General features: G+C 31.8%; 1 protein-coding gene and 1 long non-coding RNA gene across 3 annotated transcripts in view; one reads left to right on the forward strand and one right to left on the reverse strand.

Annotated features, from left to right (window-relative positions):
• LOC127700008 (receptor-type tyrosine-protein phosphatase mu-like) overlaps positions 1-18,505 on the reverse strand; it is a 293,046-nt gene that overhangs the window by 143,844 nt on the left and 130,697 nt on the right. The gene's annotated exons all lie outside the window — the stretch shown is intronic.
• On the forward strand, positions 3,807-6,001 carry LOC127700480 (uncharacterized). Its single transcript, XR_007981590.1, has 3 exons — positions 3,807-3,977; positions 5,322-5,458; positions 5,902-6,001. It is a non-coding gene; the product is annotated as an uncharacterized LOC127700480 (long non-coding RNA).

The raw sequence follows: 18,505 nt of genomic DNA on the forward strand, positions 1-18,505 counted from the left end.
GGGGTACGTAGGTGGCCTGTTGCAATGCAAAATGTTTGTCCCTATCCAATATATCCTCATTTTATCAAGTTGCAGTCCAAAATTCCCCGACGTAATTCCGGACGGCCTCTATTACAGGACCTACCTATTGTATGTATTGGTAATTTGTTCTCATCCTTAACATGAATGAAATATTTGCCAGTGGACGTTAAGCAACCAACAATCAACCATTATTTACCTGTGTTATTGACAAAGGAATTATTGATAATTATAAGGCCATCAAGGTAGCAACAAAGCAAATGTCTAAAGTGCGGTAGATAATTGATGTTTTACCCAACCGCATTATGTACCGATGACCCCAAGGGTGACTGGGGGGTATACATATGGTCACTTTAGTCTTCTTCCGACTGACAGTAAAACCCTCGCCGAAGTAGGCCGTCCGTTTGGCTGTCTTGAGTGTCTAAATTAGCAGCTACATCCGGTCAGATTTGGGACGTTTACTCCGATGCCTCATGTGGAGAGTGCCACGCCCTCTACACGTTAAGAACCATTGCAACAACTCTTTGAGTGACCCATAGGTGGCATTTTGCAAGGCTTAATTTCATTTTCCAATGCCAGTTTAAATCCCCCAACCTCCACCATCACAAACTCATTCCGATCAACCATTAACCCAGGACCTACATATTGTATTTATTGGTAATTAATAATGTATAGTGATGAAATATTTCCCATAGGACGTCAAGAAAACATAAATCAATCATATTGCACGTGCATCAGTCAATCCATCTAGTCATTTCTATTCTTTTTTTTAAGTTAAATAAATGTGCGGGAACCTGAGATTCCTATTTGAACGCTAACATTCTTATCGATCGTGCTGACAATTTTAGAAATGGCAAATGTTTGGAAAGTCAAACTTTTTGTGTTTCTAAATGCTTTTAGTTGCTGACTTTGGTAACGTTGAATTTGTATTTCACCAGAAATACAACCACACTTTATTTTCGAATGATAGTTCACTCGGGCTAAACAAGACCGGCTAACAAAAATCAAGAAACACTGAGTTCTTCGGAGTTCTTGATATCCATCTCCTAGAGAACAGGGTCCATAACAATGCTAGGTCTATTAAGGGTCGTTGGTTCTTCAGATTGGTGCTTATTTGTGTTTTTTTTTCGTGAAGATAAAAGGGAAAAACACGTAAGAAGTCAAAAAATTTGAATGAAATTCATATGGATGGGTATAGATTTTAAGGTGCTAATAATTATCAGAACAAATGACAAATCAGTTGGATTTTGGCATCACAGTAGCAAAACTGTAATGTTCGGGGAAATTAAGCATAACGTTTATACCTTAAAGATAAAAAAAAACTTAGTTGAAGAAAGCAAAACAGTTAATATTGAGAATTATCTGTTCGTTTTTGGGCATAGGACATTTGAGGAAAAATAAAAAATGAGCATAGGATCATATAATTCCTCAAATGTCCTGCCATTTCGGTCAAATGTCCATTGCCGTCATTTTTACATTTCCACATCAAAGGAACCGAATTACTAATTAACGATGGTAATACGTTACATGTTCATTGTATAAACATATCATTTAGCCTCAAAGTAAATCTATTGTATTTGTATTGCATGATCCCCTAGATCCGCCTTAGAGATTCAGGCCAAGAGCCTATAATCCGTTGGTTGTCTTTGATTGCTGTCTGCCATGTTTTGCTTGTTTTTGTTTCTTGCTGTAGTATCGACTATATCTCTTATTTTTATCTTTTTAATTAGCTCACGTTTTTTCATCCTATACGGTCCTATACGGTGTGGGATTTGCTCATTGTTGAATGTCGTACGGTTAAAGTTTAAAAATAATGCTATCAAATTGGCAGTCGGACGCGTCTATCCGTATGCTCAGCCAGTGATAACTGCATGTGTCGAGCAATTGTATTTTCCTACCAATTTACACTTTCATATAGATAATGAAACTTCTTACATGTACAAAATATCTCCAAGAGTATTTCAGCAATAAAACGGATATTATATGTTGCTTTGTGCATGTTATGGTGGTAAATTCATTTTTTTAAACATGTATTATATTGGTTAAAAACATATGAAACCTTACTTTCATACATGCAAAATTCATTTTACAAATACAATATTGTCGCAACGAATCGTAGAGTATAAAAAAAAGTGTAATGACAACGAACCGTACACAATATGAAAATAAAGACACGTTAAAACATGATTTTCTTTGTTTCTAGATAACACATAAACCTACGTTCTGTAGTAGTTGTTAATTTTAAACAATGATTTTTTTTTCAAAAATGTATGTTTTAAAAAAAATTAGGCACGAGAAACTTATAATTTTTAATAATTAAAAATAGTAAGCATGCTTTTATCAGTTGTAAGATCGTGCGTTTTTAAATGTTTGCCTATAAAAGATATCACATAATCATTTAAAAAATCTTGTAGAAATTAAGTTCTTTAAAAGTGTAAATTCTCCACTGTCTGAACTCAGTGATACACAGCCTGTTTGATTCGAACGAGTCAACGTCCGGATTCATTTGTATCGGGGTTATACGGGGTGATATGTACTGATAGATAATATGCAACTTCATAAAACCTATCATTGATCTATCACAAGTAGTTCATTTGATTTAAGTAGAAAACTTAAAATTGAAAATTGCTAATTGTTCAAAGTCACTGTACCACGACCTAGGGAACCGGCCTCGAAATAGTCGACAAACTGTGATGTACTAATAGTAAGGCAACTTTATAGAATAATCATTGATTGATCTATCACACATATTTCCTATTAAACCGACTTAAGAAGAAAACATAACAATTGTTGACTCCGCCAGAGAGCAAAACCTATATGTCTCGCCTTCCGCAACTTTCTTCGCAGGCGAGACAAAAAAAAAGAGACAACAAACATACGTGTATACAAACCACTAAATAGAATACTACAACTTAAAAAAACTGCAGGTTGTTGTAAGTTGTAAATATAAACCTTTCGACTTTCGTTACAAACTTTTAATGTGTGTGGATTTATTGCACTTCCCCAAGTAGCACAAAACATTTTCAAAACATTTTTATAAGGTTGTATAAATGTCTTCTCAAAACGTTGTCGAAAAAATATTTTCGTGATGTTATGTACATATTTTTTCTGTGTATTTTAAAAACATTTATTTAAAACATTTTTTGAAAATGTTTTTACAATGATGTAAGAATATTCATGAAAATGTTTTCAATAACATTTTTTAAGATATTTTGTTTGAATGTTTTATAAATGTTCAGAAGATATATTGGTTCTACCTCTGAAAAACATTTTAAAAGCATATGAGTAAAACATTCTTAACAATATTGCTCCGATGTTTTTTAAACATTTTCTAAAAATGTTTCATGAAATGTTTCAATAACATGCCTTTAAGATATTTTAACAACATTTCTTCATAATATATGATGAAAACATTTAAAAAACGTTACGCATTTAATATTGAGAAAATGAATTTATAAAACATTTTGTTGCTAATATTTTAACAACATTTTAAAATAATATTATGAATACATTTACCCAAATCATTTTAAAAACGTTACGCATTTAATATTGAGAAAATGAATTTATAAAACATTTTGTTGCTTATATTTTAACAACATTTTAAAATAATATTATGAATACGTTTACCCAAAAACATTTAATAGAAAATGTTTAAACAATATTTTGCAAACATTAATTTAGGTTATGGAAGAAAAACTTTATTTCATCAAATGACAGTGATTCGAGCGGTACTTCATATATAGCCTTATATAGTGCACGTATTGCTATTTTCCGGATTTTCTGTTCCAGTACCGACAACAAACGTTTACGCATTTAAAATCTAACTGTTCCCGATGACCAACGAACATGATCCGAAGCAATTTTGGAACCAGTTACCGGAAGTTTTATTTACCGCCATGCTGTAAACAAAGACAAAGGAAATGTACAATAAAGAATAACCTTATCATGCGTTAAAACTGGTAAGATATGACACTAGTTCAAATTTATAAAACATTGTTATGCTTCTGGAAATATCTTGGTTAATTTGATTAATATATTCCAAGAATTAATACGAGTGTAACTGTAAGCAAGCACAATGCAAAAAGGGGGGTGATGATTTAGTCTGCCTAGATGTTATGATGTTTATGTCCAGTAAACATTACGAATTATACAAAAGGTGTTAAACTTAAGGGTTATTTATATGATTTTAAAATTCATAAATGTAATCACTTGTAACCAGTGAGCATGTCTGTAAAGTTCTGTGTTACAAGTCAGCCCTTTGTTGATCTTTGTTGGCTTAAACAGACTGAGCTATTAACACAATGTATAATGCATACAAGTCGACTGGCATATATTTCCGCCCCAAAACATCTATGATATATGCCAGTCGACTTGTATGCATTATACATTGTGTTAATAGCTATTAACACAATGTATAATGCATACAAGTCGACTGGCATATATTTCCGCCCCAAAACATCTATGATACGCGCCCCTGTGCTATAATATATTGTTTATGTAACTTGTACATTTGTGTTTAGCCCTACAGCCCAGCCCAAGGCCAGATAATTATTTATGTGTCGGTCCCAAGACAGGAGTTTGATTCAGTAGTTGTCGGTTCATTTCTGACATATTTGTTTTATAAATTATGCCATTAGTTTCATTGTTTGAATTTTCTTTCATTATACGCCCGTTTACGGGATGTATTATGGTATATGTTTGTCCGTCTGTCCGTCGTCAAAATGTCGGACATTAACTCATAAACGCTTTAACTTTGGTCGATTGTTTATATCTATTGATGTGAGCTCCCTTTCCTTCTTTTTAAAATTTTAGATTATACGTTTCCGAGTTCTGGGGTTTTATTCATTAAAAATAGCAGTATTTTCTAGTTTCGGACAATAACTCAAAAACTCTTTCAGCAGTTCTCATTAAACTTTGGTGAATAGTTTATATCTATTGACGTAAGCTCCCAAATTGTTTTCTATAAATTTTAGATTTTACATTTCCGAGTTCTGGGGTTTTATTCATTAAAAAAGGGAGAATTTTCTAGTTTTCGGACAATAACTCAAAAATGCTTTCAGCAGTTCTCATTAAACTTTGGTGAATTGTTTATATCTATTGACGTAAGCTCACTTTCAATTTTCATGAATTTCTGATTTGACATAGAGAAGTGATTGAACTTTTTTCTTAGAAAAAAGCGACGGGTGTATCGCGTGCTCATGGCGCAGCTGTTTATTTTTTAATGTTGTGGCCTTTGTAGCTGACTAATACAATGTTTTTTCTTACCTGTATTTTATTTATTTTGTTTATTTTAACTTTTGTAGGATCAATTAGACGTACCAAAATTTAGGATAGATTTTCAGAAATGCAGATTAAAATTGAGAATGGAAATGGGGATTATATAGAAGAATATAAGCTTAGAAATGATTCAAACCATCCTGGAGGAGCAAATTTTATGAAGGTATTTATTCTTTAAAATCCTCAAACTATATTACATGTATTTGCGCTAAAATATACAATAACCATTACGTAACTTGTTTTTTTTTTGTAAGACCAAGAAAATGTTACAGGCCCTACATGGCTGGCTACTTTCAGTTGAGAAATTTGTAGTGTACAGTATACATGTATACATGTCTTATTTTATAAACTGGTGAAATCTACCGTTACACTTGTGTAATAATAATACACCCCAAACTCTACAGATGTATAAAGTAGCTACAACTGTTGCCTCTGAATCCATCATGTCCATTAACACTGATTAGATGACACTTTTCAATATATTTTTATGAAAACACTGGATTAATTGAAGAAAAATAGTTTATTGTGTAATTCGATGAAATTAGCTGAATCTCCACTCGTTTAATCACAACAGAAGGACTAATTTGTTTACACTTTATTTTACAGAAGCCAGCAGATGTCAAAAGAAATAAAAAGAATGGAACAAAAGAAACTTTGAAAAAGAACAGTGATATGAAAATATTGAATAAATGTTTTGCATTTATAATTGTAATTCTATCTTGTATATTGTTGACTAAAGCAGCAAAGATCTTGTATAGTGTTGACTAAAGCAGCAAAGAAAGCAGTTAAAAAACTGTTCAGAAAAAAATGTCGTATGCTACTTGTGATCAAACATCATGAACATGAGATTAAGAAATACTTCAAAAAAAAATGCACTAAGATATTTAAAATCAGAAAAAAATCATGACAAATTATAACGTGTTCAAGGCAATACAAAAAAAAAAGGGTTATGCCAATGAGACATCAATCCGACAAAAGTAAACAAAATATATGTAGATTCAACTGTAATCAACAAACAATTGTATTAAAAGGAGATGTGGGGTAAAGATCAGTATGACAGCAGTTGTTTTTCAGATGCAGATCCAGGATTATGAAAAGAGGGGCCACAGGCTCTAAACTAGACAAATTTTGAGTGAAATAGGTGGAATTAGATTAACCATAATTGTAGCTCCATAAGGGGACCCAGGACCCCCCCGATCAAACATGATTAAAATGTTTTTTGAATATTTTATAAAACATTTGAATGATGATGCTAGAAAACATTTTCTAATGATATTCATATAACATTAAAATGATGTTTTGAGAATATCAACATTATTAAAACATTTTGTAAAATGTTTTTTGAACATTTTCACAACATTTTATCCTGCAAAAACATTTTTTTTTTATGTTTTAAAAATGTTTCAAGGATATTTTATAAACAAGCATACTTAAAACATTTATAAAACATTTTACAAACATTGTCAACAAAATTCAGAAACGTTTTAATGATGTTTTAAAAATATCCTTGACATGTTATGGAAAATGTTTTGAAAATATTTTTAGCGCCATACATTTTAACGTGATTTTGATATTTTCTACGATATTTTCACAACATTTTTCAAAATGTTTTTAAAACATAAACAAAATATTTTTGTGTTAACTGGGTCACACTGTCAACGCCAAACGCAAAAGTACAATAAAATGTACGTGTTAATCTATTGGTGATTAGATAAACATTAACTTACAATGTAAGCATTGTATTCTTTGTCTTCTAAACGCGGCATTACCTGTCAAATTCATGTTCACCGGTTTGTCTGAAATTCCCATTATTTTTATAAAATTATAACACACTAAAACGGATATCCAAATTATAAAAAATCTAAAATAAACAATTTACAATGCATGGACTAGATAATATGTATCAGATTTCATATTATTGGTTTAAAAAATATGTTCATCATCGTTTTTACCTGTATAAGAATGAGATTTTTTGGGTCGACTCAGTCAACCAAATGGTCTACCCTTGTTTTACTTTCAATGTTGACATTCTTTTCCTTTTTTAAATATCTGAATACGCATAGTTTTTGCGTAAACCATCTCTATCAAAGGGGTTAAATTGAAGGTCATATGAATACAGATCAATGAGGTCGAATTATTCACTTGCAAGTAAATAATTCATCAGCGATGTTTCTTTGCTTTTTTTTTGACAAAATTGAACCAAACTGGCTAAAAGAAAATTATTATTTCACTATTTCACTTTCATTAAAGATTGAACAAAAAAATAAATCATATTTTTTTCTTTTTCTTTTTTTTTTATCTCGTAGCTTATGCCCCTTGAATTATCGTTTATCATGACCCGTTCTATAAAATGTCAATACATTCTTAAAATAGATAGATTAAGAATTGAATGCTTCTTTTTGTAAATTCATTGGGGTGTAAAAGCTTGACCGAAGTACGTTTTGTATGAAGCGCGGAAGCGGTTCATTCTAAAAATGTGCGCACGGTCAACGCTTTTACAACCCTATAAAATTACTAAATGAAGCATTCAATACTTATAATTACATTTTTTAGCTGGGAGCATGAAAACACTATTTCTATCAAGTTTTTCTTTTATTTACCTTTGCACTTTATTGTGAAAGCTCGTGTCATCATGAATGTTACATTTCATTTTGAAATTTTGAAATGAAGTTAACTTCAGAATGACGAGAGATTGCTGTTAGCCAATCAAAAATAACGTATTATAATTAAACATAGTTGGTATTATTGATTCAACACAATACATTACCGAAACACACAAAAACGACAAATAAAAGGTTTTCAAAATAATTTTATAATTCGTCAAATTAATGTTTTAATTAGATCAAATAACTTATCCCTGCTAGTATCCAATCGTTCTAAAATATGTAATATAATATTACAAGTGTAAATGATCATCGACAAAGCATGTATTGCATGATTTTTAAAACATTAAAACTGAACAGATGTGCATGTATTTTTTACAAACTTATAATTTATACGAGTTGAACTAGATTTAATGAAATTCATATCATAAAAAAATACAAAATATTAGATTGATGTCAGAAAAAATGTCCATTTGTTTGTATGAGGCTTAGAAACTGTGGAAGGACGAGGTTTAGCGGGCCCTTCAGAAGTTTTGTGCCGAATACAAACAAAAGAAAATGATATTTTTCTGACATTCGATCTAATATGGTTTTTATACTGCAGCTAAACTTGGCTCTTATAATATCGATTATAATGTAATTTCAGAAATAAAACTTATTTTCCATCCATAAACAAACCACAGAAAGTGACGTGACTTTATATCGACATTGAACGAAATGTCACCAGAGACACATGTCTCTAATATCACCAGAGACATGTTACACTGATATCACTAAGTCTGTCTTACTATTTGTAAATAAAGACAACAGGAAGTGTGCTAGACGCGGCAGAAATGTGTATGTATCTACCAATCATGTTGAAAACATACTTCATGTACCTTGAATTATGGAATACAAGATGTCCTTCTTACGTTTTAAAATTAAAGTACGCGTACGTCATATAAAATTTCAGTTACTAGTATATAAGAATTGCATGTTGCTTTTTGTAATGAATGCCTTTGCCAAGCAAAATTACGGAATCGTTTAGAACTACCATGCATTGTAATAATCTAAGAATTGAATGCTTCTTTTGTAAATTTATTTGGTTATAAAAGCGTTGACCGAAGCACATTTTGTATGACGAGCGGGAGCGCTTCATACGAAAAATTTGCGCACGATCAACGCTTTTACGACCCTATGAAATATTCAATTCTAATAATCACATGTTTATGCTACAACCATGAAATAGCGAATTTTAGAAAAGTTTTCGTTTGCTTTCTTCCTCATTTGTTGTTAAGTTGACACTAGAAGAACGTGCTGTCATAAATGTTGAATTTTATTGACAAATACAATTTGATATTGGAATGCCTCACAGTTGCTTTCAGACAATCAAAAGTCCGGATTTTTATGAAACATACATGTAATGTAATTATTTATTTTAAAGTTTGGTATACCCATTTCATTGTCAAGTATATTATAACGAAATATTCATGTCCGAAAAATTATAATGGAATGGATACGTCAGGTTAGTATTGCCAATAATTGATAAAATACACTGTAATTCTTAAGATTAGTAGTAATATGTCTTATTTTACCTAACATTATATAGTAATTATTTGATTAAATAATACGGAATCACATGTCATAGTTTAATTTCGATGTTTTTCCCAAAAAAATGGCAGAAGCGGTGAATAACCCCGACAAATTGAAGCCTCCATCGAACAACCCTATAATCCCCGGTGAATAACCATTTTCGTACCTCAATGATCACGATTTTAAAACTCCCTTTAAGTATGACGTCACTTAACGTCAAATAAACAAAAAACAAATATGGCAGCGGCCAGGTTAGAAGACCATCAAAAATCATCTAGTGCCGAGGATATCTCTTGTAAACGGCCCTTTTCATGGCCATCTATATTTTACAGAAAGAGTCTACCTTTGTTGTACATACACAAAATAGTTTTCTAGTAACTCAAGTGTTTTGACAATCTGTTACAATATTTTACACTTTAAAATTGTTTGTTCGGTATAATATACAATTATGGCCCGTAGAAAAGGTGAATATCCAAAATTGTTAACACGAAAAGGTTATTTCACTGAGGGCGTGAAATAATGTTTTCGTGTTGACAATTTGTTAGGGTTGACAATTTCGGATATTCATCGCTTCTAAGGAACCACGATTGTTTTATTATACCGAACGAACACTGGATGGGCCGTTTGAACCATTGAAGAAGATTTTACCTTACTGTAGTAACACACATGTTTTAACGTTTGAAAATAAATGTGTGTACGAGAATTTCTCGTATGTCCAACAAAGGTAGAATCTTTTTGTAAAATATTGATGGCCATGAAAAGGGCCGTTTATAAGAGATATCCGCGACACTAGATGAATTTCCAAGCCTTGTTTCTTCGTCACTCGATGGACTACCTTCTTGTAACGTGAACGTTGCCATTTAGTTTACTAACGTCTGTGACGTCATTTTATGGGAGATAACTCGTGTAAGAATCTAATTAACTAATTAAAAAATGAGGTATCTAACTTAACGACTAACATTTCAATCAGTACACATCCAACAACCAATGGATCTAGTGTAAAGACGCCATTAACTATCGACAGATTGCAGTACATTGAAAGTGCATATGTATATAACAATAATATTTAGTATGGTTTTAATTTACTGATAACAAAATCAATATTTATACCATTAAACACAATATTCAAAGATCTAATTACAGCGTTGAATTAGTAACCTTTTAGATTGAATAAGTTTATTTTAACCGGGTCGTATATGTGAATTTCTGGGCTCGGTTAACAGCCGTAGGAGGTGCTATTCCGTTTGAATAGGTTTTCTACAGGTACAGCCAACCTTGCAAGCCAAATCTTTGTATCTATGAAAGAATTTTGTAAAGAGTTTAAGTAATTTGTGCTAACGAAATCACTGACTTAATAATTACCAGTAATACATAGATTACGCTCATTGAAATCCAAGACGTTACAGACACAGGCATAGCGAATGAATTGGGATATATAAACACCGTAAGATGGTGCCAAAGGAATATCATCGTCTAAAAAAGGAAAATCAACAATACGGAAAGAAAAATCGTCCCGTTTGTCTTAAATCTTTAATAGAGTTTCTCGTGTAAAACTGAAATATCTAAATCTAGGAATGGACATATCCTTTTGGACCAAATCCAGATCTGAATTGCCCTAATTATTTGCCAAAGACAACAACAAAAAAAAAGAGGAAAGTTAGTGCGGCAACTTTATGCTTAATATTGTCGTCTTCATGACAAATTCAACTTATTTTCCATAGATAAATTCATGGACGGACACTGTATCATGGAGCATACATTTCTTATAACTTGAGTCCGAGGAATGATGTTTCTATATAAAGGATTAAAGAAAGTCCAATATACGCTGATCTTTTGGAGAAGTAAAAAGCATGTGTGATGCCGTTCTTGCAAAATACGTATTGTTCTTTCATCCATATAAATTGAACGCAAATTTACAACATTTACTGTTACACTGCAAACTAGAAAATCATTAAATGTGATTCCATTGTGGTTCAGACTCATAGATAACAATGAAAATATGATTGGCATTGGCTCAATCAGTTTGTCAGATGCTTTTAACGCTGCCTGCTGTTTGGAATCGGATTTAAGCGGATTTGAAATTTTTAGAGGTAGAATCAAGTTTTTTTTAATGATTCCACAACACGAAAAGACCAGACCCTTCATGATGCTGCAACAATTTTAAGAAACAGTTTACAATCGTTCAAAATGTTAAAAGTTCACTATCCATCTCTATCAGCAGTTTCTACAGTTTAACACGTTATCCCTACCTCTAAAAACTTATTTGCTTTCTTGGTTTGCAAATGATAATTTTTTTCGATATAGGAGAATATGCACATGTGCTATATAATGAATGCGCGTTGCAAGACCGAGACGAAATATTCTGATCTAAGTTTTGGTTAAAAAATTCAGAAACTAATGTAACATTGTGCCGCTACTGCCCGTGGCTGTCTTCATTCAATACAAAGGAAGAGGCAGATGTTTCACTAAATGTTATTACAGCAGTCGTATTGAAATGAAGTCATCAGACACTAGATTAATGTTTTGTTCCTTTTTGTACAGTATTTTTTGCATGTGTCAAACATTGGAGTTAAAAATGACCAAAGACTCAAGACGACTCTTGCCGTATACATGATCTTTACAATGATATTGGGTCATCCGTAGCAAATTACCGGCTGCTCACCCTCTAGCAGGATACGAAATAGCGTCTTCTATCGTCGGCATTGTCAAAAAGCCTTAGGGCAGTTGGACCGCATTGCAACACCTATTAAAATAAGAAGATGTGGCGTAATTGTTAATGAGAAATTCTCCATTAGAGACCAAATGACGAAGAAGTTAACAACTATAGGTCACGATTAGATAACTTTAATAATACGATATCGTATCCATTTTCAATGTTTTTCTTCGATAAATTTAGAATCTCTGTAAATGATCGTCTATTGTTTGTATTAAAATGCTATTCTTATTGAGCTTTAATATCGGTTTCATTCAAGTGCATGCCATCTTTTTTGGTGTCTTATAAGGAGATAAGTTTTCAATACACAACTTTCTTGTACTAATTGACTTATTCAAGCAAAATCTTCATACATGATACATATGAGGTTGACTTTAATCATCAAGCTTATTATTATTGTTTCAATTTTCTTTTTCTTTTACGTTTAAGTAACCAATTAATGAAACCCTTTCTTCCTCTTCATTCATTTAATAGTAGATACAATTTTCTGAAAATGGGTATATATGTATATGTTGTAAAATATAATGGCATATCTAAATCTAATATTTCAATGTTTTGGTTGACAATTTCGTGGATGAAGATAGATTTTGTCTTATCTCACATGATTGAAGCCGCGTATAAGTTACCAATCTCTGGTTATTGGGCGAAAATTTAACAAACTAAATGTAAAAAATATGTCAAGAGCATGATTCCATTGTAACAGTATTTCTTATAAGTAATCCTTAAAGAATTAAACATATGGGCTGTTATCTGCTCTTTGGTCGGGTTGTTGTCTCTTTGACATATTCCCCATTTCCATTCTCAATTTTAAAATGTAATAAAAACAAATGTGATTTTTGAAACATTGTCTTCTGACTTATTACCACAAAATTCTACACCACTTTAGCAGTTAACACAGGCTTTTGTGGAAGGGCATTGTATTTATCTTCAAATGAATACCAAAGTCAGCCGTGAGGTAGGTCACTATTTCTTTTGAATTACTCTCCTTGTCATCGTTCTTTATTAAACATATTCTACGCCTTTCATACAATGTATATACAGTACATTGTATTTAGGTTTGTGGCCTCAAAATCCTACACCAAACCCAAAGTTGAAACCTTTCATGGTTGTTTTCACCACTAAAACAAACAAAAGCAACTGCTTGTAACGAAAAATATTAAATCCATGAAATGACCATGCACGTTATTAACTGTTTTCGATCGCATTATACAGGCCACAAAGATAATTATGATCAGGCAGAATAACTTTCAAGGAATTTGTATTTTGTGAAAGTCCACACTTAAATCTTGTATCGGCACTATTATTTATCTTAAGTAATTTGCGTCCTTTTCCTAATACATAGATATAAGAAGATGTGGCATGAGTGCCAATGAGACAACTCTCCATCCAAATCAAAATTTATAAAAGACATGTATGTCTATGTATTGCTAGGCATTTCGATACTATTTAAAGCTAAAATGTAATTATTCACGGACTTGCTTGTTTTCACTCAAGCAGTCAAGCGGACTGGATTCTATCGTACTATTTAGTTACTCTTAATGTTCTGTATTCTTTTATGAAAATGACAATACACGTTATATTTCTACATATCTGGGAAATGCATGTCATCTACTTTATAAATAAATTTTTCATACGTATCAACTAAAATCGGAAATTTCCAACGCGTCCGTCAGCATGGTTAAAGAAAGGCACGTATATAGGTTAGAAGTCATTTACATGAAAATAAGTAGAGGCAGAAATATAACATTGGACTTTAATAGGCCGGGAAGTTTGGCACGAGGCCATTTGAATGTTAAAGATATATTTTTCTAGCATGAAATCGTCAAAATATATTTTTTTTTAGACTCGTTTCACTCGGCGGTATTTCTTCAATGTTATTATTTACGCCCCCTTTTGAAAAATCCTGGCTCTGTCCCAAAAGGTAAGAGTACATTTGAACTGTGCAGTATGTATGAGGTAGTTAATGCATACCTAAGCTGTGCATTATCTAGATTTAAGCACAGTAAGAACAGTTTGAAAGAGATTTTGCCTACGTCATTTGTTAATTATGTAACAAAGTTAGAATGTTTTTTTAGATGGTTTGACGATTTCAAATACTTCCTGGCACCTCACAAATACAACTGACTCCAATTAGATGCTATGACGAGACTTCGTTAAAGCTGTCATGTTTTTGATTTCTTGAGCAACAGTATACAATCGATAGATGAAGCTACTGGACCCCGGTAGAAAATTTCATTTTCACATATTTAGTAGATCTTTTTATGCTAAATAAAAAAAAAAATGCAAAGAAAAAGGGGGTTACCAGAATCGTTTTTTTCTCACAATAGGAAGCAAAACGTGTGATTTTGACCCTATTTTCAAACATTTCCAGGCTTTCAACTATCAGGTCTACATCAAATTTAAAGACTTTTAGAACTAAGTCAGTATGATTATTATGTGAAAAAAACTCTAAATTTAAACGTTTACCTTGATTGCTTTAGACTTTAAATTACTTTTATTTTTAATCTATGTCAAAATTTTTACCATTTTCTAATTTCAGTTTAAGGCTAAAATATTGGTAAAATCGATTTTTTGTAAAATTTCCTCGGTGAATTTAAAAAAAAAAACTGATATGTCAAAGCTATGAACTTTTCGACCATTTTCAGGTAAAATAAAATTGGGGTCATCAGGCTTTTAAAAAATTATGTACTTTTGTTTTACACTTCTATCCGATAAGGTCTGATTTCAATGCACTCCATTAATTACTTTGTTGTGAATGTTTTATTGATCGCTTTAATAATATAATGTGTGCAATTATATCAATGGACGATATCTCAATATAAATTTGTTTAACGTATGTTGTTTGTAATGACAAAGCGAAATTTTGATTATTTTGATGAAATACGGTAATTTTGTCAGGCGCGAGTTGTTACCCTTTAATTTGGCACCAAAATCGGACAACAGAAATTACAGTGTCGCAGTGTTTGTCCAACGCTGATGAATACGTCCATGTACCTGAATAACAGACATGGTGACGAACAGAAAACGATGCAGGTAAAGTCATTGCAAAGAAAAACACAGATTTTGATATTAAAGGCAGCCAATTCAGTACCACGAAAGAATAAAAAAGGGTGTGTGTAAGCTTTTTTTAGGGGGTGGGGGTCTCAAAATACTCGCTACTGTAGAAAATATCTGCGGCTGAAAGCTTCCATGGGTTAAAACATGAATACTTTTTGAGGAACGTTTTCTAAAATTCTAAACGGCAAGTTGTGAATTTCACATGTGGCCAGATATCGATGCCAAAGAACTTGGACTATTTTACTAGTATATATAATAGTCCTAGCAAAGAGTAAGATTGTCTAATTTATTGACAAGAATATAACTGGCCAAATTTGTAAATAATAACCCCTACAGTATGTGTGGTTTCTTTTACATAAAAATAAAAAAATGTGTGGTTCCTGTTACATCCAAATTAAGAGTATTGTACATTAGAGATTGATTTTTTTTTTATTAATTGAATTGCTTGATGAGGAGTACAAATATAGCTGCATTTCATGATTTAGTGGAGAAAGTACTTGTCCCTGGCACTCAAACAGCCTGGCCTGAGAAGTATGTATTCTGGACAGGTTAAGAGGTGTTTGTGATAAAAAAAATCTCAATTTATAGATGTAATCCTATTTTGTTTGCTCATAGATGATCACCATAACCTCTTCATTTTTTTAAAGATGAATTACGTTATACAGTTAGAGATCAATCATGGTTGATTTTTCTGACAGAATTAATCTGAAATTTAATTTCAGGCTTCAAATACTGAATGCTGGTTCATATAAGACAATTAATAGGAAGAAGTGATTTGTTGTAAAAGGTTCTGGAATGTTAAACTTTACTTGGGAACTATTTGCAAAGTACAGACAGAATTCAATATCTCTGATCTATTAAACATTTTAAAGAAGAAAAAAATCAAAAATGAATAAAAAAATGAAACAAAATTCTTTTCAGATCTGTTTTAATTTATTCATTTTGCTGCCTGTAGTGAATTTTGCACCAAACATGATAAAGCACATGCACACTGCAACATATGCATTTGTCTTTATAAATTAGGCTTATGAAAGTTGTATATTTTGGAAAACATAATATCAGGTAGTTGTGGTAAATGCACGTGCCTTTCCCTTATCTTTTACCTCACCCACTACTTGACCCAATTGGCCACTTGAATTATTTTACATCATTTGCCATTTCTTTTCCATCCAAATGCTAATCAGTAGCTATTTCAAAAATCTTTTCTAGATAAAAGGAGATTTGGAATATAGTCCAACGAAACAGCAACCAAACAAAACAATCATACACCATGAATACATAATAAACACGTTATATATTGTCTGAAAGATCTGACACAATTAGGAATGTTGATTATATGGTTAAACTGTAAAATTGTCTCACTTACTGCCAACTTATCACCTATCACCTTGAACCAAATTATTAAAATCAGGCAAATATGTTTTTTCTTAATAATTCAGATTGCACTCCAATTAAAAGGGATCGTAACAAAGGTTTCTATATGACACTATAAATCTAATTATGGCCTTATAAACTTAAAATTTAACTTGCAAATATTTCTAAGACCAGAAACGGAAAAATCATGTATGCACAATTTTGATCTCATTTGAATTATGTTTGATCAATCACCTGAATGCCACCAAAAATGAAGTACTTCAACATTACTAGAATTGCAAATAGTGAAATTCTAAAATCCTTTAAAGATATTGCAGGAGAAAAATGGAGAATTCATATACAAAACAACAACCAAATAACGTTTTGACTCGCCTGCGGCAAAAGGGACAGAATGCGTAACATAGTTATTACAATTTGGCATCGGCATATGATAAACTATAGTAAGTACTAAGCTTTATATTTAAGAAGGTAGAAAAACTGGAGCGTCATACCTTGTATTAAAATGCCTTATGTTACAAAATTTCCGTCAGTCATATGTCTGCTGTCTTTGGATTCATTTTCATGGTTCCGTGATTGCTAAAATACCATACCTATAATTATATTTGGTACATGGGTCCCTTGCAAAGTCTACATATCCATCAGACCGGGTTCACCAGACCTCAAACTTATTTCATGGATCAGTGAGCAAGGTTTAAGATACCTGACTAGGGCTGTTTCTCAGATGCTTTTAGCAGTAGGCCATTAGTCAATGTTAAGTTTTTGTGTTTTGGTCTGTTTTTCTAATACTTTAAGCAATAGGTAATCTATATTTAGTGTATGGAATGATTGTTAGGTGAACATGTCTGTCTGGCAGGTATCATTTATCCTTGACCTCATTTTTAAAGTATATTGGTCAATGTAAAATCCTAATCTTAGATTCTATAAGCAATAGGATAACTACATTTGGTGTTTGAAACGATTTTTAAGTGTACATGTCTGTCTGGCAGGGTTCATTTGAACTTGACCTCATTTTTAAAGTATATTGGTCAATGTAAAATCCTAATCTAAGATTCTGTAAGCAATAGGATAACTACATTTGGTGTTTGAAACGATTTTTAAGTGTACATGTCTGTCTGGCAGGGTTCATTTGAACTTGACAGCATTTTCATGGTTTATTGGTCAAACTTTAGTGTTCATGGTTTGGTCTGCTTCTTGTATACGATAAATGCTATAGGTCAACAATATTTAATGTATGCAATGATTATAAGGGTGACTTAGTTTATCTGACCTTGTCCTCGTTTTCATGGATTATTGATAATATTTAGTTTATCTGATACTTGAAGCAAAACTTTATCTCAGGATATCTAAGGAATATCAACTTAAAATCAATCATGATTAGTTAAGCAGGTGAGACATTTCAACTCGTACACTCTTGTGAACACAAAAAATGTGTTGAAAACTCTGACTACCATACATGTAGATGTATCTAGGAATCTGGTAACAATTGAAAAATATGTGATATATCCTGATACTTCTTGTTCGTATTAAAATACGTTCTGATAGTTCACTACGTTTGCATGTAAGCATTATATTTTTTAAGAATACTCATTTTCTTATATTGTCTTGTGAAATTAATTTCACAAAACACAGCTATCATGATTGAAATGCAAATCAATTTCCTTGTGACTCACCATTTTTAAAGTTTGGAATTAACATATACTAAAAAAAAGCTTCCTTGTTAGGAGACAGTGGTTGTTTTCAAAGTGTTTCTTTCGTGCCCATAGTTTGATAAAGAATTTAATTGTGTAAAATTAAAATGTCGGATTAGACTGTCACTAGTTATTCTTTGCATGAAAATTGTTATATTAAAAATTGTTTTTGTTAAATGAGAAATATTTAACTATCAAACCTT

This window comes from Mytilus californianus, unplaced genomic scaffold (assembly GCF_021869535.1).
Source record: "Mytilus californianus isolate M0D057914Y unplaced genomic scaffold, xbMytCali1.0.p SCAF_1, whole genome shotgun sequence".
NCBI classification, from domain to species: Eukaryota; Metazoa; Mollusca; class Bivalvia; order Mytilida; family Mytilidae; genus Mytilus; species Mytilus californianus.